This window comes from Lynx rufus, unplaced genomic scaffold (genome assembly GCF_022079265.1).
Source record: "Lynx rufus isolate CCGP_SWC_20201006 ecotype Redwood Valley unplaced genomic scaffold, mLynRuf1.p SCAF_3, whole genome shotgun sequence".
NCBI lineage: Eukaryota > Metazoa > Chordata > Mammalia > Carnivora > Felidae > Lynx > Lynx rufus.
In genome coordinates this window covers 25,073,833-25,101,049 of record NW_025814845.1, presented here as the reverse complement: position 1 = coordinate 25,101,049, position 27,217 = coordinate 25,073,833, and the positions used below count along the sequence as shown (strand labels likewise).

The window sequence follows — 27,217 nt, the reverse complement described above, 5'->3', positions numbered from 1 at the left end:
TGTCTGTAACTATCCTGTTTGAGAGAGAGGGAGAGAGAATCCGAAGTAGGCTTCAGGCTCTGAGCTGTCAGCACAGAGCCTGATGGGGAGCTCAAACTCATAAACTGTGAGAACATGACTTGAGCCGAAGTAGGATGCTTAACCCACTGAGACACCCAGATGCTCCAAATCTTACTTTTTAATCTTATCTAGTACACAACTTGCTAAAATCTCTTATTATTAATTCATAGAGTCAGAAGAATGAGTTTCTATTTAGGATCCACTTCCAGACTTGAAATACATTGTTGTTATTGCTATTAATATTATTATTATTATTATCATTTTGCCTTCATAAGAACCTTCCCAAAATGTTGAGTCTAACCGCCGTGAATCCTTAAAATCAACCAACTATATTCTCTTTACTAACAAGGCCTTGCACTGAAGAGAAATTTCTGGTAAGGGAATAAATATTAATCAGGATAAAGATGATAGGAATGGAGAAATTTTAAGGTCCAAATAAAAGAGGAAAAAAGGAAGGAAGAAAATTAGGAGAAGGATACATAACCAAGAGACCTTAGAAAGCAAAAAAAATTGCCATATATATGAAAACCACAAAAGAGGAAGCTTTGAAAAGACAAATGAGGAGGAACAGAAGCCGGAGGAGGAAATGAAGGAGGAAGGAGGTAGCTATTCTGAATTTGTGCAACCTGCATAAGTTTGGGAAAACTACTATTTATTTATAAATAAATATATAAATAAATAAATAAATAAATAAATACACACACACATATATATATATATATATATATATATATATATATGATGTCAGATAACATAAAAATACTGCAGAAAGAGAGTAAGGAACAGAAGAGCTTCCCAACAGACAATGAAAGCACATCAGAAAGACAAATGCACGTAACATATTAAAACCATTACCTACCTACCATTTCACCACAATTAATGGTACTTAATAAAATGATACAAGATAGGAAAAAATAACAGGTATGTAAGTGAAACATACTTAGGGCATTCCCACAAAGTCATGTAAATTGAATAAGAATTACATATTTTTTTCCCAAACAGAAATGAAGAGTAATGAGTAATACAAAAATGAATAAATATATCAGATAATCCCTTAAATGAAAAGCTAATGAAAGAGCAACAGTTTATTTTCCCCAAAGAACACCAGTTTATGAATCAAAATATGGTAGCTTGGATGGGTTCCTGGAGCAAAAAGGACATTAGATAAAACCTAAGGGATTCTGAATAGACTATGTATTTTTGTTAAGAATATATCAACATTAGTTCATTAATTGCCATAAATATGCCACACTAATATGTGAATGATAGTAGAAATTATACTCGGGGAGGTGGGGAAGTTTATGGACAGCCTTTACTATCTGCTCGTTTTTTTCTGTAAATCTAAAACTTATCTAAAAAATAAACTTTATTCATAAAAAAAAAACAACTGTATCATTGACAATACTATAGTACTAAAAAGTATATTACAAGTACCTAAAGAAACTAAACTGATGAGTGTTCCAGTTCAGTTACTAACATTAAAAGGAAAATTCCTTGAAATTTTCAAAAGGCTACTATGGGGTTTTCTGTTAACAATTCCAAACTGATCTTTCTTTTTTTTTTTTTATTACTTCTTATAAGTAAAATTTAGAAAACTTACTATTACTGCAACCATGATTTACTTTCTGTTAATAGGTATCTCCTAGTAGACCCAATGGAAATTTCCTACATAGCCAATAATTTAACATATCCATAAGGAATAATCCCAAGTATTATGTGAAGTGTTTTCGACACCTGGTATAACAAGGAAATGAACACTTATGGCCTTTAATCATCTCTTTCACTCTATAATTTTAGGCTCTAGGTATGTACTTAATATTCCCCAACATATTTTGTGGTCTGGAGACAGAATAAAGGAATATAATGCCTGCTTTCCTTTCATCCAACGAACTTTATAATGAAAAAGCATAGAGACCTCCACAATAAATTGCAAATCAGTTTCATTAACCTAACATATTGATGAACTTACATAACAACATTATTAAACACACTAATAATATTTGTATGTAAACATTTATTTGAGACTTTTTCCTTGATCTCTCTGGAAAATAATGATCTCATCTGAGTAGCTAATAGACCTCCTTTTGTTATATAAACATATATATACATATATATATATTTTTTTTTTTCATCTTAACTTTTATACCAGAAAGCTCAGAATAAACCTTTTACCTCAGTTTCTTAGGCTGTCCTCCAGGCTTCTTTTTTATAAAGTTGTTTTTTAAGTTTATCTTGGCTCAAGCAATTTTTAGAAATAGATAAGTTAGAAATAAATATACAAGCAAAATGCATAAAGAATTATCAAACAGCAGGATTACTAAATAAACCCTGTATTACACTCACTTCTGGTTCTGGCATAACACTTCAGGTCGGACAAAGTTATCTGCGCTTAGGAAAATGTCCAAATAAGTACAGAAACAGGTCTCCTGTTCTCTTGAAATTTCCTGTTGCCACTGGAAACCATGCAATGAGAGATTTCAGTATTAAAATGACCTAAAACTGGATCCAATAGTTTAAATAGGACTTCTAGAAGCAAACTGCCCAGCCTATTGCACACAATTTTGATATGATTCCTTTTCTTCCTTCCTTCCTTCCTTCCTTCCTTCCTTCCTTCCTTCCTTCCTTCCTCTCTCTCTCTCTTTCTTTCTCTTTCTTTCTTTCTTTCTTTCTTTCTTTCTTTCTTTCTTTCTTTCTTTCTTTCTTTCTTCTTTTCACTTCCTGGGTACGTTTATACATGCCAAAATGAAAGCGATACATCTACAAGGGCACAGCGATGCTCCATGTTCCTATCTAACAGAGCTTGCTGAGGTTTACAGCCAGACTGATGTTCCAGCCGATGTGTACTCCAAAGTAAAACTGGCTAATGATGACCATGAACAGGTGCAGGACTCGAAGTTTTTACTTCTTTTATCATCACTCCTGATTTTATAAATGATGAAGCCCATCAACCCCATTCCTATCCAAATCTCCTGGTAAATTTGGATATAATAGGACTTCATGAAGACCCAAACATTTTTAACAAAGCTTTGAAGCATCTCAGCACAGGACCTCCGGCTCAGGACGCCCCATCTAGTCGGCCAACAACTAGGAAAACGTCATTGAGTGATATGATTCCTCTTGAGGATGTAAAATTGCAATGCCTTATTTAGCTTCATTGTCTTAGCCAGTATCTAAGAAAATGTCCACAAATCTTTCTGAATCCTCACAACAGACAAATACAACAACTGATTATTCTGTCTTAAATGTTATTTTTATTTCCATAACCTAATTGACTCTTTTATTAGTCAACTTTATTTGACAGTTCAAGGCTTATTAGAATTTGTAGAAACCTGGAATGTTCCTGAAAAAAAAAAAAAAAAGCCTACCCATCCAGATGTAATCTTACTCAGACTTTTACAAAAGTTTAAATGTTTTTTCCATCAAATTGGTGATAGAGTTATGAAACTTTTTAAGTTGAATTTATATAATCTCAAAGAAAAAAGCTTATTCTGAACACTGTTTTATCTCAAAATTAAAGTCAGAAATGTCCTACTCAAAATCATCTCATCTTAGAAGAATTGAAGTCAAAATGCCTAAAAAGACAGGCAGGGTACATCTATATGAATGTTTCTATATTTCTTTGTGTCAAGTATTGCTGAGTGAATCCATTCATTCTGAAAGATCTAGCCAAATGAGTTCCACCAAATCAATATGCTGGTAGTAATCCCTAAGTTTCCAAAGATTTCTCAGAACATCTGGTAGAGTAGAAAGCACGTATATGCCAATTTCAATTCATGTACCTCTTGGATTAATATCTAAATCTGGGAACTGGTAAATACCTAATCCTCAAATTTAACTGTGTAAAGTCTTTAATGATTAGGGCTTAGCAAACCATTTAACAACAGTTACTCTGAAAATACAAAGGGAAGAAAAAAAAATGAAGAACATTTCCAAAATTCTAAGACCAGTGTCTATTCTTTTCGGAATCCATTTAGACAAAATAATGAATGAATTCAAATGTATCTATATCACCTTTCCCACTTTGTAGAGAAAGAATCCTTTGTGTGAACTTAAAGCCTGCTTATCTTGGATGCTTGATAGTTTTAGCATATCCATTACACAATTAAAGATACAAGATAAAATGTCTTTAGGACTGATAGCACTTTGAAATAAATTTACTTGAAAGCACTATGCAACATTTTACGAAAACCAATGGGTGGAAAAGTATTCAAGAAACCTGGAGACTGAATATCTCACCCTTGAAATGTGGAGAAGGGGGCAAAGAAACAAGAGGCAGGGCTGTTGACTTCAATTTGTTGATAGCTTACAAGTTCAGCTAAACTTAGTTTTCTTCTTTTTGATATTTGTTTATTTACGATCCTGTGATCTGTCCTGTAAAAGGGGGAGTTTTACGTTTCATGTATATGATTATGGAAAATGTCTAAAAGACCTCAGAATAAAGGAAATGTCTACTTTATCCCATCCCTGCCCTTAACTTATACACATGATGCACAGAGATGCAAGGCTAGTGCAAATGAACAAGGTTCTAATTGATTGATTGATTGATTCATTCATTCATTCATTCAGTCAGGTGTTCCATAAATACATGTTCTCAACTCTTATGCATATGAACTAGAAATAAAATGGTGAATTAAAATGACATGTTTCTCACTTTGGTAGAATTTAATGGAGAAGGTAATTATAATAAAGCAGCCATATACAAACTATAGATTTAAGATTTCAGTCTGTGCTCATTGGTACAAAGAGAAAGTAGACAGTGAGTTTATCAATGTACCTGATTTAGGTGAGGGGGGCCTAGGCAACAAAGTCTTACCGCAAGAAATGAAGTTTTAGCTGACATTTCAGAAACAAAGAGGTTTTATTTTGTTTTGTTTTCTTGTCTCTAAAATAGGTAAAGTTGAACATGCAGAGGTTTAATGCCAGGATTTCTTTTCAGAATCAGGGGAAATTCAGATGAATTTATTCTGCTGCAATATGGGAAATCTACAGCATTTGTGCACAGAATACACACAGGGTAAATTGCTTTGGGCAAACTGCTACAAGTCCATTAAAGAAGATTTATCTTTCCTTCTTTTCTTCTCCTTTTCTCTTCTTTTACATTTGGTTCCCCATGTAGCCTGGTTCTTAAGACTTTTACCTAATCTCTCAGCTTCAACTGTTATCCCTATGTGGCTGATTCTTAAATCTATGATTTCAGCCCAGACCAGTCTTTGTGATTTCAAAACTTCCTGATGGATGTTTTTATTTGAATATCCTTTTCTTTCCTTAAATATTATACATCTGATGAAAACTTCTCATTTTTCCCTCCATCCTTATCCCAGATGGTTGTCTAATAGTTCTGAGTCTGGAAAAGTTAAGATAATATGGACCCTTCTCATATTCATTCATTCTCTGCCCCCCACCCTCTGTGTATGCATATGTGTGTATGTGTCCACATACGTAGGTGTGTGATTTCCTTGATTTTCATTAAGACCACTGCAATTGATATAATGCAATTTTGGTTCTTAGTTTTGGGTTTTGGTTGACTTTTACATAAATGGAATCATTATCAAGTGTATTCATTTAATATTTAGCCAGTTGGTTGGGAATAGCTCTAATTTTTCATTTTCCTTGCAGTATAGAATTGCATGCATATAGCACAACTATCTGATCCATTCTAAAATTGTTGGACATTTCAGTTTATGGATATCACAAATAATATTGTAAAGGTTATTTTTATGTCTCTTAGTGATATGAATGATGAAAATGTCCTTGTGCGTGCAGTCCAAAATGGTAGCCATTCATCATATGTCATATAGGAACATCTAATACTTGAAATGTGGTTAATATAACTGAATTTTTAGTTTGATTTTATTTAAATTTAAATCACCACATGTGGCTACTGGATGTTGTAGGGACAGTACAGCTGTATGGCATATACCTAGGAATGGAATTTCCAGGCTACGTATTATGTTCATTTTCAAATTTCCTAGATAATGCCACACAATTTTCCAAAATGGTTGCAAAAATTCTCACAATAATGTAGTAAATTTCCAATTAGTTAACATCTTTGCCAGAATTTGGCTTTGTCAGGCTTTTACATTTTTCTCAATCTGATCAGTGTAACATGGTATTTCACTGAGATTTAGTTTTCATTTTTAGAATTACTAATGAACTGATATGTTTTCAATTGTTATTTACTTTCTTAAGTGTATGCACACTCATGTGTGTGTATAAAACACAGGTTGGATTTTTTTTCTTTTTTTATCTTTCTCTTTGGTTGTTTAGTTTCTTTTTTTTTCCCATAAAGGTGATATTCCAATATATTCTAGGTATTAATTCTTTCTTCCTTCTCTTTTTCTTTATTTTCTTTCTTGCTTATTTTCTTTCTTTCTTTCTTTCTTTCTTTCGTTTGTTTCTTTTTTTTTATAACATATGCTACAAATACCATTTTATTCCTCTCTTTGGATTCTCTCTCCACTCTTCACATGTGTATTTAATGAGTGAAAGTTATTTTTAATATAAGCAAGTATATAAATAAGTTCCTATTAAGTAGATATATGTTTGTACTGAGTTTCTTCAGATCTTTAAAAAGTATAGGTTCCCAGAAACTTAGTCCATGCCATCCCAACGATGCCTCATTTCTCATCTACACTGTTTTCTGTTAATTGTATATTCTCATTACTCCCTGTGTCTCCCTCTCTTTCACTCAAGCTATATCCTCTTTGTCAGCAGGATAAGTTCTGTTAAGCTAACTGAAGCACATGAGGAAATTTTAAAGCCCACAGAACTAGCCTATTATCACACTCAAAGTACGGTATGATCTTCATGGATCTGGGATTTACTAGAACTAAGAGATCCAAGAATTAACTAGTCTTGAACACATTCATTGGTTAATATTATCAGTGAGTCTTCTATAGCTTCTGTCTGCAACTCTTTTCAAGTGCATGATTCATTCTAGCTCCATGGACTGTTTTCTGAGAGATGGGTTCCTCTAATCAGAAAGTTTATTCAATCTAAAAAAAAAAAATTAAATAAATAAATAAGTCATGGTCTTAGAATCCTTGAAATTTAATCTCTAGTCTGAGCAGGACAATTATTGTCCCAAAACAGTTGGGATTGTTGCTTGGTAAATAATCCATTTGTCTCCGTCTCCCACTCAGAGTACAGAGTACATCCCTGTACTGTTGATTTGGGGCTTGAATATTTGCCTTGCTTTGATTAATGCAATGTTAATAGAGGTTTTCCAAACAAAGCTCTTGAATAAGTTTGTGATTTTGTTTTCCGCTATGAGAAGCATATGCCCAAGATACCACATCCCCTTCAGTCTGGAGCCCAGAGCAAAACCAGTTGCAGCCTACTGGGAGACAATGGATTACAGTGCAAAGCAGCATAACCCAGTCAAACCAGTCCTAGGTCAACTGAACCACATCAGCAGAATGAAGGATTATATTGAAAACGACTGAGATTTGGAATAGCTTGTTAGTCAATTATTGCTGTTATTACTACAGCAGCAACTAACAGTAATAATACTAATACTAATAACTAATACTGGTTAATTTTAGGTGGCGACTTGACTACACATGAGGTGCTCCTGATCAAACATTTCTGAGTGTGTTTGTGAGGATGTTTCTGGATATAGGCATTTGAATTGGTGACTTAGTAAAATAGATGTCCCTCTCCAATTGGGTGGGTGTCCCCCATTGTTTTGAGAGTCTCAATAGAACAAAAAGCAGAGAAAACTTCCTGCCCTCCTGCTTAAGTTTGTACTTTTCATCTCATCTTCTTGGCTTTTAGACTGAGATTGAACCATTGTCTCCCCTGGTCTTCAGGACTTTGGACTTGGACTGAATTATATCACTAGCTTTCCTGGGTCTCTAGCTTGCTCAGCAGGCTGTGGGACTTCTCAGCCTCCATAATTGCATGAGCTAATTTGTTGTAATAAATCTCCTTTAATATGTATTGTTATAAGTACGTATGTAAATATATTATAAATAAAATATCATATTTTAATACAAGTACACATGCATTATATATTATATATTGTATTATATAATATTATATATAATACATATTATAATGTTATAATAATATGTATTATATATATTATATATATATAAATAGGTAGGTATACACCTACTGATATACCTGCTGATTCTATTTCTCTGGGTAACATCTGTACAGATGTAGGACAGTTATATCTGATAGTTTTGAGGCCTCTATTATCTATATTCTTTTATCAGATTCATTTGTTCAACCTTTCCTCTTTGAGTACTGGCCTCTCTTCCCCTTAGACCCACATTAATCTATGTATTTGTTCATTATACAGAACTCTTAAATAAGAAAATATCTTTCTTGGGGCGCCTGGGTGGCTCAGTCGGTTAAGCGGCCGACTTCGGCTCAGGTCGTGATCTCATGGTCAGTGAGTTCAAGCCCCGCGTCAGGCTCTGTGCTGACAGCTCGGAACCTGGAGCCTGTTTCAGATTCTGTGTCTCCCTCTCGCTGACCCTCCCCTGTTCATGCTCTGTCTCTCTCTGTCTCAAAAATAAATAAAACGTTAAAAAAAGAAAATTAAAAAAAATATCTTTCTTATTTTTTTAGGAGAAGAAAAACACAAGCTGCAATAACACATGAAGTCAAAAAGCGCCTGATAAATTCTTCTGTAATGTAAAATATGAAATCAAAGCAACACAAAATGTCTGTTAGTCAAATCTTATTGCTATAAACTGACTTTGCAGTATATGTCTACAGTGGGAACACTTCAGTCAATCCAAATTTTAACTTAGTTTTGGAACTTGTTATATAGTTGCTGGTTCACCCTGTGCTCTTTAAATCTGAGTTTTGTCAACAACTTCTGTATTTACTGATTGTTGTCTTAGAGATGCTAACCAGAATTCCCAGTCTTCTCTACACAGATCCATTCAGATCTGATATAAATACCAAATGTAACTATCCCAGTCACGTCAGAGAATTTCTTTAGTTGCTTCTCTGCTATTGACTTCCTATCTTAACTTTAAGAAATAGTCTCTCAGTAAATTTTTGGAGAGAATTTCCCTCTAGGGAAACATTTTTGTTTACCCTCTGAGATCTTCCTTTTTCCCTCTGTTAGATTTCTTTTAGCCCAAGAAATCCTCACTGATTTTGTCATGAATAAAATATCTTCCTCTTTCCTTGTTCCACATTTGAAAGCTGTTAGTTCCAGATATATTATTCTGGTTCCATTTCTGTTTCCTTTCACATAAGACTAGTTTGGCCTTCAAGTTCTCCAAGTAGTTTCCTGCTTTTCTTCATTTGCTGATACTTTCTGGTTTTCTCACTGACATTTCTAAAGCTAAGTATCTATCGTGCTACAATTTTCTGTTCATGAGAGGTTGTAAATAATCGTATTCTACAATAGAACCTTCAGTACCAGAACATATTAGAAGTAATATATGCGTGATGTTTGGCAATTTATTTAATATCTTATGCCTCCAGTGACTCATATGTTAGATGGAGATAATAATAGTATGTGCATACTTCACAGGGTTCTTCTGGGAAATAAATGTGATAGTTTACGTATATCACTTGGAATAGTCAAGACATTTGAAACATTCACTAAAATGTCACTGCTAATATTACTATCCTTATTCAGGTGCTGTGAGGAGTAAATGAGATATTCCATGTAAAACATTTAGCATAAAAACTGGCCCATTATAAGTACTTTATGAATATTAATTCCTATTATTACAATTAAAAATACTTCGCCTACCATTCAAGGTCTGCAACCATTTCCAGATACCTTTGGCTCTCAAACCTGAGATTCTTCATTAAAAATAATCTCCTTATTTAAAGTAACAGACACACACATTGAAATATTACCCTTACCCTCTCAAGTTTGTCTCATAGTATATTATAATTTGAGATCCAAATCACTCCTGCTCCTTTCTTTTTCTTTTGAGATATAACTGACCTATAACATCTTATTAGTTTTATTAGTTTCAGATGTACAACATGATTCAACATTTTTACATATCACAAAATGATCATCACAATAAGTCTAGTTAGCATCCTTTACCACACATTTTTTTTTCCTTGTGAATCATGCTTTCTTCTCACTAATAAAATATAAAGAGGAAAAAAAAAAGATGAAATCCAATAATCCGAACTACTGGCTCTGTTATTGCACAGGCAAATTTCCAATATCCCCTAACCTACAGTGCTTCTTAATAAAACAGGTCAAAGACCACAGAGTGTTAAAGCCTCTTTCTCTACGCACAAAAAGTAGACCATGAGAAGTGGGGCAAAGTTGATCTGCATGGTAGATTCAATCCAGTTAGCCACTATTCAGTGCCTTGGAGTATTGAACTTTTGATTAGCATCCAGTTTCTGGCAGGAGAGTTAATGTAATAGAACCCATGACCTTACAAGTCAGTGATCCTATCTGCTGATAAACACACGTCCCAGTTAACACCCTAGATTCTAACCATTCAGATTACGTTGCTCCTACTTTGTGGAAGAGTGAGGGGTGAAAAGACTATGATTATGTTCTTTTCAAAATTCTCCTTGTTCAGAATGAAGTAGATTACATTCCTTTTATTTTTATTTCTTATTTATTGTTATCTTTAGAGAGAGACAAAGTGTACGTGGGAGATAGGGGCAAAGGAAGAGAGAGAAGCTTAAGGAGGTTTCACACTCAGCATGGAGCCTGACCCAGGGCTCAATTCCATGACCTTGGGATCATGACCTGACTTGAAATCAAGAGTCGAATGGTCAACTGACTGAGCCACCCAGGTGGCTTCTTTTATAACATAGGAGGAAAATAAGCATTCTTCTCAGTATTTACCAGGTTATATTATAATCCTTTATTTCTATAACATATCTCACTATGTACTTTATTCTTATGTCTTAGTAATTACTAAAGTATCTGGCCTATAGCAGAGAATCAATAATTGTTGAGGAATAAATAAATATATTGATGTTAAAATTGTCACTGTTTGCTGGAACCTGCTGTGTAAATTAATCAGGTTTTATCTTTTCAATTTCTTTTGTTCAAAAATTATTTTGCATTTTAAAATCTGTGGTAATGAACAAAGACCGTTATGTGGCTCACTGAAATTCTTTTAACTTTTAATCTGCTTATAAGTGAGAAGAGTGGTTCGTAACATCATTTAAGAATACTGTGAATTCGGGGCGCCTGGGTGGCGCAGTCGGTTAAGCGTCCGACTTCGGCCAGGTCACGATCTCGCGGTCCGTGAGTTCGAGCCCCGCGTCAGGCTCTGGGCTGATGGCTCGGAGCCTGGAGCCTGTTTCCGATTCTGTGTCTCCCTCTCTCTCTGCCCCTCCCCCGTTCATGCTCTGTCTCTCTCTGTCCCAAAAATAAATAAACGTTGAAAAAAAAAAAATTTAAAAAAAAAAAAAAAAAAAAAAAAAAAAAAAAAAAAAGAATACTGTGAATTCACATCATTAACACTAAAAAGAGACCACAAGATATTAGATGGTTCATAAAATAATATATATACAAGCATATGCTTTCTGACAAAGCCTTCATATTAGGCTATACCAAACCACATTAATAAGAAATTTTGAAACAGAAAGGAGAATGCTGAAAACATTAGGAGGAGTTTTATGTCTAAAAAATAGGTGCAGATTCATACACACAAACACAAACAATTCTACTTGACTCCTTATGTTCCATTTATTTATTTTTTTTAAATTTTTTTTTTTCAACGTTTATTTATTTTTGGGACAGAGAGAGACAGAGCATGAACGGGGGAGGGGCAGAGAGAGAGGGAGACACAGAATCGGAAACAGGCTCCAGGCTCTGAGCCATCAGCCCAGAGCCTGACGCGGGGCTCGAACTCCCGGACCGCGAGATCGTGACCTGGCTGAAGTCGGACGCTTAACCGACTGCGCCACCCAGGCGCCCCTCCTTATGTTCCATTTAAAGAAAATTCCTTAAACTCAAACTCTGTGAGAGTAAGCATGCTCAGATCAATCAGCTCCATTCTCATTTTCTTTAAGAAAATCAACCTGTATGCAATAGACGGCCTGGTCTGCTGTCCACCAGTTTTTTAATGGGTTAGAAAATTTATTTAGTGTCCGTTGAGCCATATATTTCAAACTAATATGTATCACTAATAAAGATAATAATCTCTACTCATGCTTTGTATCTATTAGTTAATTCCAAAACTATGTGAAAAAATTCATGCTTTTTGAAAACTTTTAGTATCTTAAACACATACAAATGTACACACACACATACACATACATATATTCATGTATATTATATGTTGTATATTGTGGTTGTGTGGTGTATGTGTGTGTGTGCCTATGCACACAAATACTTCTATTGAATTGATTTTATTATTTCTTAATTATTAAGGTATTCTACACCAAACTAAAATGTTTTTCTTTGGTTTTATAATTTATACTGTGTACTCAAAGCTTCAAAGCTTGCAGTCCTGTGGTGTGTGTATACGTGTGTGTGTGTGTGTGTGTGTGTGTGTGTATTTTATATTCTACAGTATTTTATGCTAAATTCTACTATGATTTCAATTAAGTTGTTTTATTTCAAAGTTTCTCAGAAATATCGTATACCTTAATTTTCTAAAACAGGAGAAAAGAAAGCAAAACCTGGGGTCCTAGTGGCACATTGGTGGTTACTCTGGCAGGGTACCCATTTTGGTTTTTCTTCCTGAACATGCTTCCGGACGGTGCTATTCTCCTTGATTGACCCCAGATGAACTTTCAATTTGTTCTATGGTCTATGCTGCTTGAGCAGATTCTGCTTTACTTATTCTTTCCCGGTACATCTCTTGTTTTTGATACATTATTAATATTAATATTGCATTATAAAAATTCATTGTTCTGTACAGTAGATTAGACATACCAACTAAGATTCTCTTCCAGACAGACATAAAATCTAGCAAAATAGGTTTGTTGCAAGAGCAAAAAACTGAACAAAAGTAGTATTTGTGCAGATAACACTGTCTAACTAAGTAACATAAAGTTGTATCCTCAGCTAAAAGGACTTTCTGCTTGTTTAGTTAAAATATCAAAGTCCTTAAAAATAAAGTAAAATTAAATAAAATTAATAATCCTGTTAAGGATGGCAAATGCAAAGAGAATGATAACACAGATGATATTTTAATGTTTAAGTGGAAAATTTTATACCCTTCAAGTTCTGTAGGTTTATGTGATATTTCCAAGAAAGGTGTGTTTTAAACATTTGGGGAATTTGTATTTAATTTGTAATAATTTAACAAAAAATTGGGCATTTATGTGATATTGCCAATTTGAAAAAAATTCCTAAGTTTACTCCAATTCCACTTTGATTCCACAGCATTTCATACTGTTTATTCCAGCCCGGATATTAACTTACTGGATGACCTGTAAGAAATTTTTAACCTCTCTGCATATGTCCAGAGTAGAAATAATAATAATAATATTAGCATGCAATTAAAAATTCATGTCTGGGTATAAGCAATAAATAAGCTTATATTAAGCCACCAGGGGCTGTAAAAATCATTTTACCCCAGCTCTATGTTAGGGGGAGCCTGGGTGGCTCAGTCGGTTAAGTGTTGGACTTCAGCTCAGGTCACACTCCATGAGTTCAAGCCCCACGTCGGGCTCTGTGCTGACAGCTCGGAGCTTGGAGCCTGCTTCAGATTCTGTGTCTCCCTCTCTCTCTGCCGCTCCCCTGCTCATCCTCTCTCAAAAATAAACAAAAAAACATTAAAAAAAATAAAAAATAAACCTTTAAAAAAAAAAGCTCTGTGTTAGGGTACCTGGGTCGTTCAGTCGGTTAAGCATCTGACTCTTTTTTAGGCTCAGGTCGTGATCTTGCAGTTGGTGAGTTTAAGTCCCACATTGGGCTCTGTGCTGGCAGTGTGGAGCCTATTGGGATTCTTTCTCTGTACCTCCCACCCCATCAAAATAAATAAATAAGCATCTAAAAGTTCTGTGTTGATCTCAGGAAAAAATATGTAACGTACAGGAGAAGGATATAGAGCACTACAGAGAAGCCAGATACCAATATACTGTAAGTGATGTGAGTGTTTTAACCTCATGCATTGGTTTATGAACATGTAATGATGGCAAAGGAGTAGATCACATGTTGGGTTACTTGAAAAGATTAAGTAGGGGGTGCCTGAGTGGCTTGGTCAGTTGAGCTCTGACTTGGGCTCAAGTCATGATCTCACAGTTTGTGAGTTCGAGCCCCATGTCAGGCTCTGTACTGACAGCTCAGGGCCTGGAGCCTGCTTTGGATCCTGTGTGTGTGTGTGTGTGTGTGTGTGTGTGTGTCTACCCCTCCCCCACTCATACTCTCTCTCTCTCTCTCTCTCTCTCTCACACACACACACACACACACACAAGTAAGTAAACAGTAAAAGAAATTTTAAAAAAAAGAAGAAGGAAAGAAAGAAAGAAAGAAAGAAAGAAAGAAAGAAAGAAAGAAAGAAAAGAAAAGATAAGGTATGAATTGCCCATGGGATCAACACCTGTAGGAAAGAGAAGAGGCAGAATTTTTTCAGGTGGAGAAACTGAACAATGAGGTCCAATGCAGTCAGCCAACCCCTAGGAGCTCTAGGTTAGAATGGATCTTCAGAGATATCCTGAGTAGAAGCAAGAGGGACAGACTTTAACTTTTAATGTCTATTAGTTGTGGATACCTCCAGGAAGGCAGTGTGCCTTTGACTAAGGTGGCTCTCCTCACTGAGCCAATTCTTTTTTTTTTTTTCAATGTTTATTTATTTTTGGGACAGAGAGAGTCAGAGCGTGAACGGGGGAGGGGCAGAGAGAGAGGGAGACACAGAATCGGAAACAGGCTCCAGGCTCTGAGCCATCAGCCCAGAGCCCGACGCGGGGCTCGAACTCACGGACCGCGAGATCGTGACCTGGCCGAAGTCGGACACTTAACCGACTGTGCCACCCAGGCGCCCCTGAGCCAATTCTTGAAATAGCTAACAGCTGAGGGGTGTTCACCAAGAGTAGGTCCAGAACCTAGAGAAGGGTTCTTCTAAATAAGAATCTTGGTTTGCTATACAATGTTCATGACAGGTTGGCTATAAGATGTTAATTCTTTTTATTTCAATGTTTATTTAGTTTTGAGAGAGAGAGAGAGGAGAGAGAGAGAGAGAGAGAGAGAGTGCAAGTGGGTGAGGGGCAGAGAGAGACACACAGAATCTGAAACAGGCTCCAGGATCTGAGGTGTTAGCACAGAGCTCAATACGGGGCTTGGGCTCACGAATGGTGAGATCATTACCTGAGCCGAAATCGGGCGCTTAAACAACTAAGCCACCTAGGTGCCCCAAGATGCTAATTCTTTATGTAAATCATATGGAGTGGAATTTCCCATAGTACAAATTAAAATCTTCTTAGGAAATCATAGGAAGAGTATGACTACGTGAATGACAACAATGACTTTTTTAAGTGAAGGTCCTAAAGGACCAAAAATAAACCATAAGTCTTATTTTACCTATAACTCCATGTGAAATATTTCAATATAAAGGGCATATGTATATGCCCAGTATTCATATAGATATAAAGACATAAATAATGATAAATAGATACGGATACAAATCATTGCCATACTGGTCTGATCTGATATTTTAAAGGACCTAGTTACAAATTCTACTCAAGGTATAAATACTGGAACTCCCTTTATAAACAGTCAACATTAAAGAACTTGTAAATTAACACAATGATAATTAGAAATGATTTTTCATTTGCAAAATAAGCAGTAGTAATATTATTCAGATAATAGAGAAATACTAGTAGAAATTTCCATTCTGATAAGAAGAGTGAAAAGAATCTAGTGTACCTAACAGTCGACTTCAGAATGGAGTCCAAGGCTTATGACCCCACCCCTCCTTTGTTCAAATAATAGATAATTCTGTCCTCTGATACTCTCCAAAAGATAACTAAATCCTGAAAAGAGACCTTCTAGGCAAAGCACTTAGCTGATTGTCTAAAAGGCAGAGAATAGAGGTTTCACCAGGTTTGCAGTAAAGGTTGTATGGATATGTCTAGGTCTTCATGTATGCACACATGCTTGCTTAAAAATCTGACAAAATTTGATTTGAGACTTTTTATTATAACATACCTTGTGGTAGCAAATTTTTTTGAAGAGAAAACATTCAGCTCCAACTCATGGGAAGCTACCAAAGGTTATTCAAGTAGTCTCATAAATCTGAAAATCAAATTAGTTTAGGTCAGTTTGGAGTGCAAACTAACAAACAAATCAGATTGTTAACAGACTGAGTTAATATTTGAATACTAAAATGTAGAGTTGTTTTTTTTTTTTATGGAAGAATTGATATCAGAACTTCCATTATACACACTGACAGAAATCACAAAGCTATGTATTGCTGTCTTCCAATAAAGAATTTAAGGGACAGTTACAGCAAAGTTAAGCCACACACGCACACATACACATGCACACACACACACACACACACACACACACACACAATGGTTGGTGAAAAATAAGTGAAACAATCTGAATTCAAACTGTAGCTAAAGACTGATGCCATTTTTTTTTATAAAACATAGGGGGAAAGTGCTCATGTGTTTCTACTGAATAGAAATATCTATGGAAAAGGAAATATGAGAATAATAATGGAGGTCATATTTCAGGGATAAGATTACAACTGTTTCTTTTATTCTTGTTTTCATGCTTTTTATTTCAGAGTTTTCTTAGATGAGTAAGTATGACTTGTGTATTTTGTAAAAGTTATTGAATTTGAACTGAAAAATGTATCTGAATTTGTTTTATTAATTAAACCATTGCCATCTCTTGGTCTTTCCCACTGACTTCACTAACGTTCTTATCGTTCTTCTAGACCTCTTCTAAAATTCTTCAGCTGTGTTCTAAAAGCTAATCACATTCATTTCCAAGCCTCACGTCCTCTTTAATTAATCATCTCCTACTCTTTCATATGAACCCCTTATCAAAGCTGGCAACCCATCTAGTTTCTTTGCCCACCCTACCTCCAATCCATATAAAACTGTAATTCTTTAAAGCACACCAGTCAGGTTTCTTCCATTGTTCAAGGGGTACAAAAAACTACACATCAAATCATTCATGGTAAATTTGAGAATATTTACACCTGCAACTTTCTCTATTATTTTCATACTCTGGAAAAAGAAGTTGGAAAGTTTCTGTATGTTTTATTTCAGGGAAAGTGAGAGTATTATTTAAAACTACATGGTTGACTTTTCTCACCTTTACTCTTTTTTTTTTATAGAAGAGTAAACTGAAAGTCAAAGAAATTATCTTACTTACTCATGTAGTGCTGGCCAAAAGCAGATTTTCTATTAAAATATTTATTGCCAATACTAAAATATACATTTTCATCTGGCACCCCAAATACAAGATGTTACAAGATAGTAAATCTAGATGTTAACATACAAGTATTTAATTAATTCAGGGCCAAACTATAAAACATTAATTAACAAAACAAATATTGAAAGTCATGTCCATTTTTTTAGCCTCTCTCTGTAGCATTTTTGGCCGTAATGGGTTTATTTAATTTCAGAGGCCATGTCTTGTTCCTCTTTTGTACCTATTTAGCACAATACCTAGTATATTTTTGTTCAATAAAAGATCAGGGAAATATTGAAAAATTGAGGAAATGAAAAAATGAATGAATAAATGAATGGATGGATGTTCAAAACTATATAATGTATCATATATTCAGGTGTGTAATTGATTTGTATGATTCTTTTAAAAAATTTTTTAATGTTTATTTATTTTTGAGAAAGAGAGGGCGGGAGGGGCAGAGAGAGAGAGACAGAGACAGAGGATCTTAAGCAGGATCTGCACTGACAGCAGAGAGCCAGATGCGAGTCTTGAACCCCCAAACCATAAGATCACAACTTGAGTCAAAGATGGACGCATAACTGACCCACAGAGCCACCAGGGTGCCCCTGATTTCTATAACTCTATCTTTTTAGGTGCTATGCTGACATCAAATTTCAAGGTATTTCTAAAATTAAGATGCATCACAGAATTCTAATTACATTTATATTTGGTCTAAGAAAAAGAAAGTTAAATGAATAATGAGGATTATTTTTTCATCTTTCTTCCTGTGTCATGAATGCAGCTGTTACTGTGTTTAATTATATATCTGCTTGGTGTTCCTTATTCAGGAGTCTGAACACTGAATAACATGTGTGGTTCTAATGCATGCTTTATTTCTCATGATGTCCCCCTTTGATTAGAATCCCTAAGGGTAATTATGACAAACAACAGAACACTGTTTGAAAGAAGAGATTTTATCTGAGACAAAATGACAACTGGCATGTATTTCTAAATGGGAAAAAATAATTGAAAGAATAATGGTTGATAGAACCAATAATGGTTGATAGAACATGTAGAACACATTTGAAGTGTTGATGTGCTCACATTGATAAACTACCATTTTTCTTTGCTTTAGAGTATCCTACTTGATAACCTGTTGATGTGAATTGAGAGATAAAATACAAAAGTATCAATGGAGAGATGCTTTATAATATTAATACAAAATTAGATTTTTTGAATTTAGAAAAGCTTACCCACATAAATTTTGTATAAATATGTTTATCACTGCAAACAATATTTGGAACAAAATATGTGAAGCATTAGGTATTCTGTGTAGACACAGCCAACTAATTTACACTAATAATGATAATTTTTAATAATTCTAAAAAAATACAGGCAACGTTTTTCCTTCCATTTCTAGAAATCACATTTTTTCCTGTATTTCAAGAATATCCAAAATACTATAGGATGGTAAGTAAGAATTGTATTATCAGTGCATAGTAATCTAATTTTTTACCAAAATACTTGCATCATTTTAAGTATTTATGAGGACAATTATTTTATTTTGATTGTTATTGTGTGAATCACCTCAAAGTTACAGGCCACACAAATCAGTTACATGAATAAACTAGTAAATCCAGCATGTTTAGCTACATTATGAATAAAGTATTCCAACTCTTCTTAAGTTATTATTAGGTGTTATTCATTTTAACATCACTTAGAAGAGAAATGCATCATTTTAGAAAGTAGAATAGAAGAAGACGGATGGAGAAAAAAAAATCATTCCAAATACCTATACAAATCATGGTTATATGTAATTTCATTCTGTGTTACTTGTTTTATTATCTTTACCTTCGGACTTTAAGAGGCTACATGTACAACGGAAGGATGCTTCAAATTGTGGTTGATTATAACGGTCAACTATCTGCTCTATCTACAGTAATGTTTCTCTACTGGGGAGCAGTAAATATTACATCCCTCTTGTTACACATATCACCACTGTCTGTGCTACAATTCCCATTTATAATCTCTTAAGTTCATTGCACAGAATGCCACTGCCCCGTATATCCTACAGCATTCAGCCTAAGGTTCCTCATACATTGGAGCTCAGAAAATATTGAATACATGATTGACAAAATAAAATAATGTGCCATATTTTCACTGAGTTTTTGTTTTTATTTATTTATTCATGTAATTGTATTTGCAGAGAAGGAGAAGCAATACTATAAACTCTGAAAAGAAACTCTTTCTCCTTCTTGTCATAAATTTTATCTTTCAGTCCTTTTGGAGAATTTATGCATTGGAACACATCAAGTTATCACTTCTCCAGCATATTGTGTGAATTTATATTCCAAACTCTATATTTATTCCTCAGAAGGCATACTATTAATTACATAAAAGATTCTATAACCCTCCCCAACACTTTGAGGTACCAGACCTTTCACAAAAGAGGAAAGACCACACTGGGAGATACTAAAGCTTCGTGCTAATAAGGATTAGTTTTAGCAGAGACTTTTTATTGTTCTCTTGTTCTAAACCACCCTCAAATGCAAGCAGTAGAAAAGTACAAAGGACAGAAACATTCAGAATAAGGAATGATGGTCAACCCACTAAAAAGGCAATATTTTAAGTCTAAGCCAGTGAAAGTGGATTATGTGAAGAAATGTAACCAAGTAGCAACTGCATATCAACTGAGATAGTTCTCATGAAACAGATCGATAGACGCCTTCAATTTTCCAGCTTGTTAAGCTCTGTTACTAAGGGTAATTTATTTAAATTCCTTAAAACTCAATTTCTTCTGTAGAATGGCATAAGTGGTAATAGTTGCTTCTTAGAGTTCTTGTTTGTCTTTATAGAATTGCATGAAGTAATGCATTATAACATAGTACTCATTACCAAAATAGTGTTTATTAAATAAAATCATTAGAATTATGAAGTCTCAGTAGCCGGAATTTTAAATCAAGTGCAAACACAAACCTTGAGAATATCGTTTGAAGATTTCAATCACCAGGCAGACATGATTGAATCTATGCTATGGTGGGAAAAATATGGGAAGTGACATAAAAACTGAAACTGGAATCAAAAAATCATGTTGTGGTCCTAGATCTGATTATAATCAGATCGATAACTTTGTGACCTTGAGCTAAGCTACTGAATGTTTCTGGGCCTCATGTTTCCCAACTTAAAAATGAGGAGATTGGCCTAGATGGTTTCTGAGGACATAAACACTTTCCAAATGCTAGGCTTTATAAAACATCATTCTTGGATCATTTTCCCATGATGTCACTTGATACAATCACAGGATTGTGCTGGTCCCACAAATCCAAGAGGAGTGTACATAATCTGTAAGCTTGTGAGTAGGTTAGAACACAAGCAGAATGCTAAGTCTCCTGCAAACTCCTGAGAGTATTCATAAATCTGAATTCCCTGGGCCAGTTAACATTGGTAAGGTTCATTCTGCTCTTTGCTTTCACATTGCTTTTTAATTCTCTCATCAAAAGAACCATTCTTCCTTGCCATGGAGAAGAGATGAGGTTCAATAATATTCCTTTATAATGGCTTTCCTTTCTCCAACAGAAAAAGCCCTGGAATTTCAGCAAGAATAGCAGGTTGTGGAAAATTGTTTCTGTAAATATAAATATCTGGGGGAGAGAAACTTAATTATTTGCCCTTTACTGTGTAAAAAAAAAAAAAATTAAAACTGTGGTCTTTGTAACTTCTCGAAAGAACCTTAAAGCCGTTTCCAGAAACAAAAAGAATGAGTAACATAAGATAGGTGCTTTATAATCATTTTAAGATGAAAAAAGGGGATGTAAATTGCTTAATAAATTCTTATCTACATGTACACATTTTAAAGTTTTTTTTTTTTAAAGTATGTCTATCCATATTATGTTAGTTTGACCCAGATATTGAGCAACAGGAGTATGTTAAGCTTACCTCTACTGGTCTGAGCTTTTTATTTTAAAACTATGCAGGAAAGAAAAAAAATGCAGGAAAAATCTTCCACAAATAAAAGCATTAAGATGAAATGCAAAGACATTTATGATATTACGTCAGGTCTAACAGCACCAAAATATCTAAAGACTCAATTCATGCAATATGGCTGCTATGGTATCTATGCATGTTTCTCATGTCCTTATGTTGGTTTTGTTTTGTTTTTACCTTATCTCCTTTCCTCTCACACTTCTTTTTATTTTTGGTTTCTACTGTGAAATGATTTGCTCTGAATACTTTTTCTAGGTAGCGCTTGGATTTTGCTCTACTCAACTTCCTGAAAAAATTCCTTGTATGTCTTATGTTAATCAAACCCCAGACGAGAGATTTGATTGGATAGATTAACAGAGTTTCCAAATCGGTCTTTCTCATAAAGCCACTGGCCTTCCTTTTATTTAACGTGACATTTGGTCAGGCAACAATCTATAGTACAATCAAGTCTGAGGAAATCCTTCTGGAAATCAAATCCAAGTTCCTTAAATAGGAACTGCATCTGAGCCCTTGACCCAAAAGGGAGCCACAGGTGCAACAAGAATGTAGAAGACCATTCATCATACACTACTAACACAGAATCTATTTTTTATTTATTTTTTTTTAATTTTTTTTTCCACGTTTATTTATTTTTGGGACAGAGAGAGACAGAGCATGAATGGGGGAGGGGCAGAGAGAGAGGGAGACACAGAATCGGAAACAGGCTCCAGGCTCTGAGCCATCAGCCCAGAGCCCGACGCGGGGCTCGAACTCACGGAGCGTGAGATCGTGACCTGGCTGAAGTCGGACGCTTAACCGACTGCGCCACCCAGGCGCCCCTAGAATCTATTTTTTAATAAGAAAAGTACTAATGATTACTTTTAAAATACCTATGTGAATGTGCATACAACATACATACAAACATATATACTATGAACATTTATTTATATATTTAAGATGATGACAATTGTTGATGACATCTATTTGCACTTGATCCATTGATAACACTGTGTATTTTATCAATAAACAGATAGTTGGACAGATAGAATGAATAAGGAATAAAATAAAATAGCAGTGTTCTTAAAAATCCCCAATGTTACTTAGTTTTCTATACTCACATACATCTCATTATCTTCAACAGATAATTCTTGGAAAGCTAAACTTGAGGTGTTTTTTTTTCTTTTCCTTAGGGTGTGACTTTAATTTCATTTATTCACTAACTGGTTTCAAAAGTCATCACCACGTTGATTAGTCACTATGGTGAAATGTTGTAGTGCTTTATGTGCCAAAGGGTAATATATCACTTTTTAAATTAAAGCACACATTTCTACAAGTACCTAAAAATACGCCCACAAATACACTATCAAGGGCAAAATAAAATCTTAGCAATTGCTTATTAAGTAAGAGTTGTCTGTCTTACTCATCTTCATAAAAAATATGCCCCTTCTTTCTACCGGCCTCATAACAAGTTTTTTTTTTTTTAAACAAGATTAATCAACACCATTTATGCAATTGAACAAATCAGCAATGATATTAATCCAACCTTTCAAGAATATTGCCTAAACTACTGAATCAACCAAAATTTATTTAAGCTACCTATTTAAAATGTCCCAGCCATTGGTTAGTAAACAGCTTACCAGTTCTAACTTTGGTGTCTCCTCTCTGATTGCCATGATAGTATCTGTAGAAATGCTACTTGTTCTGTTTGCTTTATTTGTAAATACTTAGAAGCCCAAAAGATCATTGTCTTTTCTGTTATTTCTGTCAACCAAATGTTAAGACAGCTATAATACACTAAGAATGGCTTCTATGTAAAGCATCACCACTTAACTCAGTGTTGTTTTTAATTATGTGAAATAAAGTTTTACAAACATATTCATTTCCATGATTGAGGCCTAAATAAAAGATATATTTAGTTGAGGTGATTAATAGATGAAACTGGTAAACTTCTGAATTCATAAAATTTGGGTTTCATCTTGGTTTCACCTACTCAACAAAAAACTATGTGTGTTTGGACAATTTGCTTAACGTTTTGGGTGCTTCCACATCCTCATGAGTGAATTTGGATAATAATAACATTCATTGTGATAATGTTTGCAACATGCGTTGTGCAATTCTTGGTAGTTCCTTAATTACTGTAAGGTCTTACGGCATCAAAGAGATCAGACAAGAGGAATGACGCTTATTTTTCATGCCCATTTCCCAGGCTTCATCCGTGGTGGCCTTTTTCCCTGACCCACTGCAAGTGTCCTCCTCTACTGCTAAGATGTAAGCAGAGAGAGTCCAAAGCTAAAAAAGTAGGGTAATCATACAAGTGTCACCTTTAAATAGGGAGAGGAGGCAATAAAACATATTATTAAACAGAAGTTTGAGTGTTCAGAGCAGACTCTCAGGCCACTTTTATTCTACAGGAAAAAACTTAAGCACTCAGTTACATAGAGGCGTTCAAAAGTCCCCATAGCAGGGTTTTACGGCTTGTTAATATTTTCCAACATGAGTGGTCAATTGAGGAAAGTGCAAATTAATATGCTGCCTTTAATTTTAATATGAATGCAGTGATGGGATGCAGGCTTTTGCTCAAGCCAGCTTGTAGTAAGCAGCTTGCAAGAGCCGATTTGTAAATATTCAGAAAATGTGTAAACAAGTTTTTAGACTTAGTTATGTTTAAAAATTAAAGTTATGTATCACAGCTCTGTAAATTAGATTTTTAAGTGTTTTAGATACTTGAAACTCATGACGCCCCATTTATTTTACAATTTTTTCCCTTACTTGTGCTCTTGTCTTCATACCTCTTGCGTGTCCGTAATGGTACCTTGCTGCCCAACTCTTTCCAGCCCTGTGTTAGGTCACCCACATCTCACTGGAAGCTTAAAATTGGCAATAATAGAAATATATACACCAAGGAAATCTGCAAACATTGCAAATCAGGACGTGTAATTGTTTTTTAATTGTGTAGACTTAAAAAAGTGGTGAGTGTTAACAATGGAGAGTAAACGAGTACTGTATCTTTGACCATTAACATTATGAATACATTCCCCCCACGGTAACTGGTCAATGCAGAATCCTATAAAACTTGGCCTTCAAGGCTTTATTTGCATCTAACTCTGAAAGGTCATCCTTGTTCCACGGCTACTTATGACATTGGCTAAAGTTTCTGTTGCAAAAGCATCACAATTCTACTTGTCCTGTCAATATCTGCTTCTCTCATTCTTTTAGGGATGTTGTTCCCAAGAGTATTTCCAAGTAAGTTTACTGTATACAAACCCCTGAGCATCTGTTTCCTGAGAAACTCACACCAAGAGAATTGGTATCTGGAGTGATTTGAGGAAGCAAGTTATAATATGGGATTTTGCAGCAGGTTGACAATGAGGACACGGTCTTTGATGGCACGTGGAATACGGATAGCTCCAGGTATGTTGTCAAGGTCCAGAGGTTAAAGTTGCAACTGGGGACAAAATAGGGTGAGACACCAATGTAAGTGTATGAATTCTCAGGTGTAGTATCTCAGGACACTGAAAGGTCCAAGAGAACTAGTGATTGTATAGACTATGCAATTATATGCCTGTTGATGGACTCATTCAAGAAAATGAAAGATGGAAGGTAAGTAATCACCAGTTCATGGCAAAATGTGAAAAATAGAGGGAGTAACTGGTAGCATATAAAGAGATAATCCTCTCCTTCAGCAAGAGGGCAGAACAAAAATCAGAAGCAGTCCTAGGATTTAGTTAAAAGGGTAGCAAGTGTCAAAGCAGTTTAAATTCTCAAATCCAGCAAAATGTTAATGCCAAGCTTAATGTTTTATAAGAAAAAGTGGAAACTGTCCAAGTTGCAATAGGGGCATGCAGATAGATGCAGTGAAAAATCATAAATCCTTTGATTCTTTGGAAATACTTTGGGTCTACCAAAGTGGCCAAGTCCTCTATATTAGTGCACCACCCCCGCCCCAAATTTAAAGACAATACAAAATCTCTATTTTAAAATAAAACTGCACTACTTCAGTCCCACCTGCCCTCCTGGCCACCGAAGAAGGAACTGGGATCAAGACACTATCGAATCTGGCTGAGAAAATGTTCAGGCTGATGAAAGAAGAAAGAGGCTCTACACTGAAGAAGCAGCAGGACCTAGCCAAAATGTTCTGGCAAAAGCGAGGGGACCACAAGTCAGATTGGATCTTGAGGATGCTGGGAAATAGTATAAAATTGGATAAAGTCTTTATATGGCAGCACTGTCTTATCACACAGGATTTAACACCCCAACAAGGGTTTGGGGAGCGATACTAACATCCTGCTAGGAGGACTTTTGAAATCTTGGAGAAACAAATTTCCACAGTAAAATTGATAAGCCAGAAATGCATAGCAGATGGTAGAAGAAAGAATCATAAGAATCAGATAAGTAGGGTTATTAGAATAAATATACTAACAAAACCCATCCAACTACTCTTTTTGATGGAATGATGCAGTGGGTATTCTGTTTACTAAAGCAATAAGGATGCAGTGTTGAAAAGAAAGGTAGCCTCTCTTACATGTTTGTTATCCTTTTTAAAATTGTTCCATAGTTCCTGGATATTCTTTTTAGTATTATTTTTATTTTTCTCTCTTGGCATTTTAGTTTGGGGGAGTTTCTATTGATTTATCTTTGGGCTCCTTGATTCTTTCCTTCTCTATGTCCAGTCTACTGATATACATATCAAAAGCATTCTTCATTTCTGTTGAGGTATTTTTTTTTAGTTATCTCATTTTCTTTTGAATTTTCACTCAGAATCTCTAGCTCTTTGCTTACATCGCCAGTTTGTTCTTGCACATTGCCATTTTTTCCTTTAGATCCTGTTAGCATAGATCATAGTTGTTTTAAAATCCTATCTGATAATTCCACAATCTATCATATGTTAATCTATTTCTGATACTTACTTTGCTTCTTCAAACTCTATTTTTCTTCCTTGCTTTTTAGCATCACTTACAATTTTTTGTTGAAAATCACCCATGATGTATTGGACGATGGGGATGGAGAACTAAAGGAAAACTGTGCTCCTCTGTGTCTCGCCTACTTTTGATACTATTGTACCACACTTCTGACACCAGATGTGCAAGTTTTCTAAATACCAAACAGTTCTGCAACATCACAGGGATGTCCTCCAATTTAACTTAATTATGACACTATCTGGAATAGCGTCAGTCCCACAGCACTCCCTGTTCCCAACCCCACACTGTAGAAGCCAATCACGAATACAGGATGCAGATGGTAATCTATGCTTCAGACTGACCAGAGTTTCCCACAACCCTCTCCTCGGACTTGATTAATTTGTACAGTGGCTAGAACTCCGGAAAACAATTTACTTATTACTTACTGGATCCTTGGTGTATTACAAAAGATTTTAGAGGATTCAAAAGATGAGCCATATGAAGAGATACATAGGGCAAGTTATGGGGTGAGAAGCCATATCCTTTTCTGGCATGCCACCCTCTCCTCATTTCCACATGTTCAGCAACCCAGAAGCTCTCTGAAGCTTTCCTTTTGGAGTTTTAAGGAGGCTTCATTGCTAAGCATGCTTGATTAATACATTGGTGGTTGGTGATTGATTCAACCTCTAACCGTTCTCCCCTCCACTGAGGTTACAGGGTGAACCTGATTGAATCCTGGAGGAATCAGCCCCCATTCTGAGGGGCTTTCTTCTGGAGCTATTTGATGACCGTGTGTGTGTGTGTGTGTGTGTGTGTGTGTGTGTGTAAAGAAAACAAGATCTGTCATTGTTTTTATTACTTGGGAAACTCCAAGTGTTTTAGGAGCTCTGTGTCAGAAATGAAGGCAATGACCAAATGTGTGTGTGTGTGTGTGTGTGTGTGTGTGTGTGTGTGTGTGTGTATATATTTCTTATAAGTTGCAATATCACTAGAGGTAAATAGGCATTTACTGTGAGGTTTTATATTGATATGA

At 35.2% G+C, this 27,217-nt stretch overlaps 1 pseudogene; it reads right to left on the bottom strand.

Annotated features, from left to right (window-relative positions):
* Window positions 1-2,920: 2,920 nt before the first annotated feature.
* Window positions 2,921-3,095, bottom strand: LOC124520157 (ATP synthase subunit ATP5MJ, mitochondrial-like; annotated as a pseudogene).
* Window positions 3,096-27,217: the final 24,122 nt, after the last annotated feature.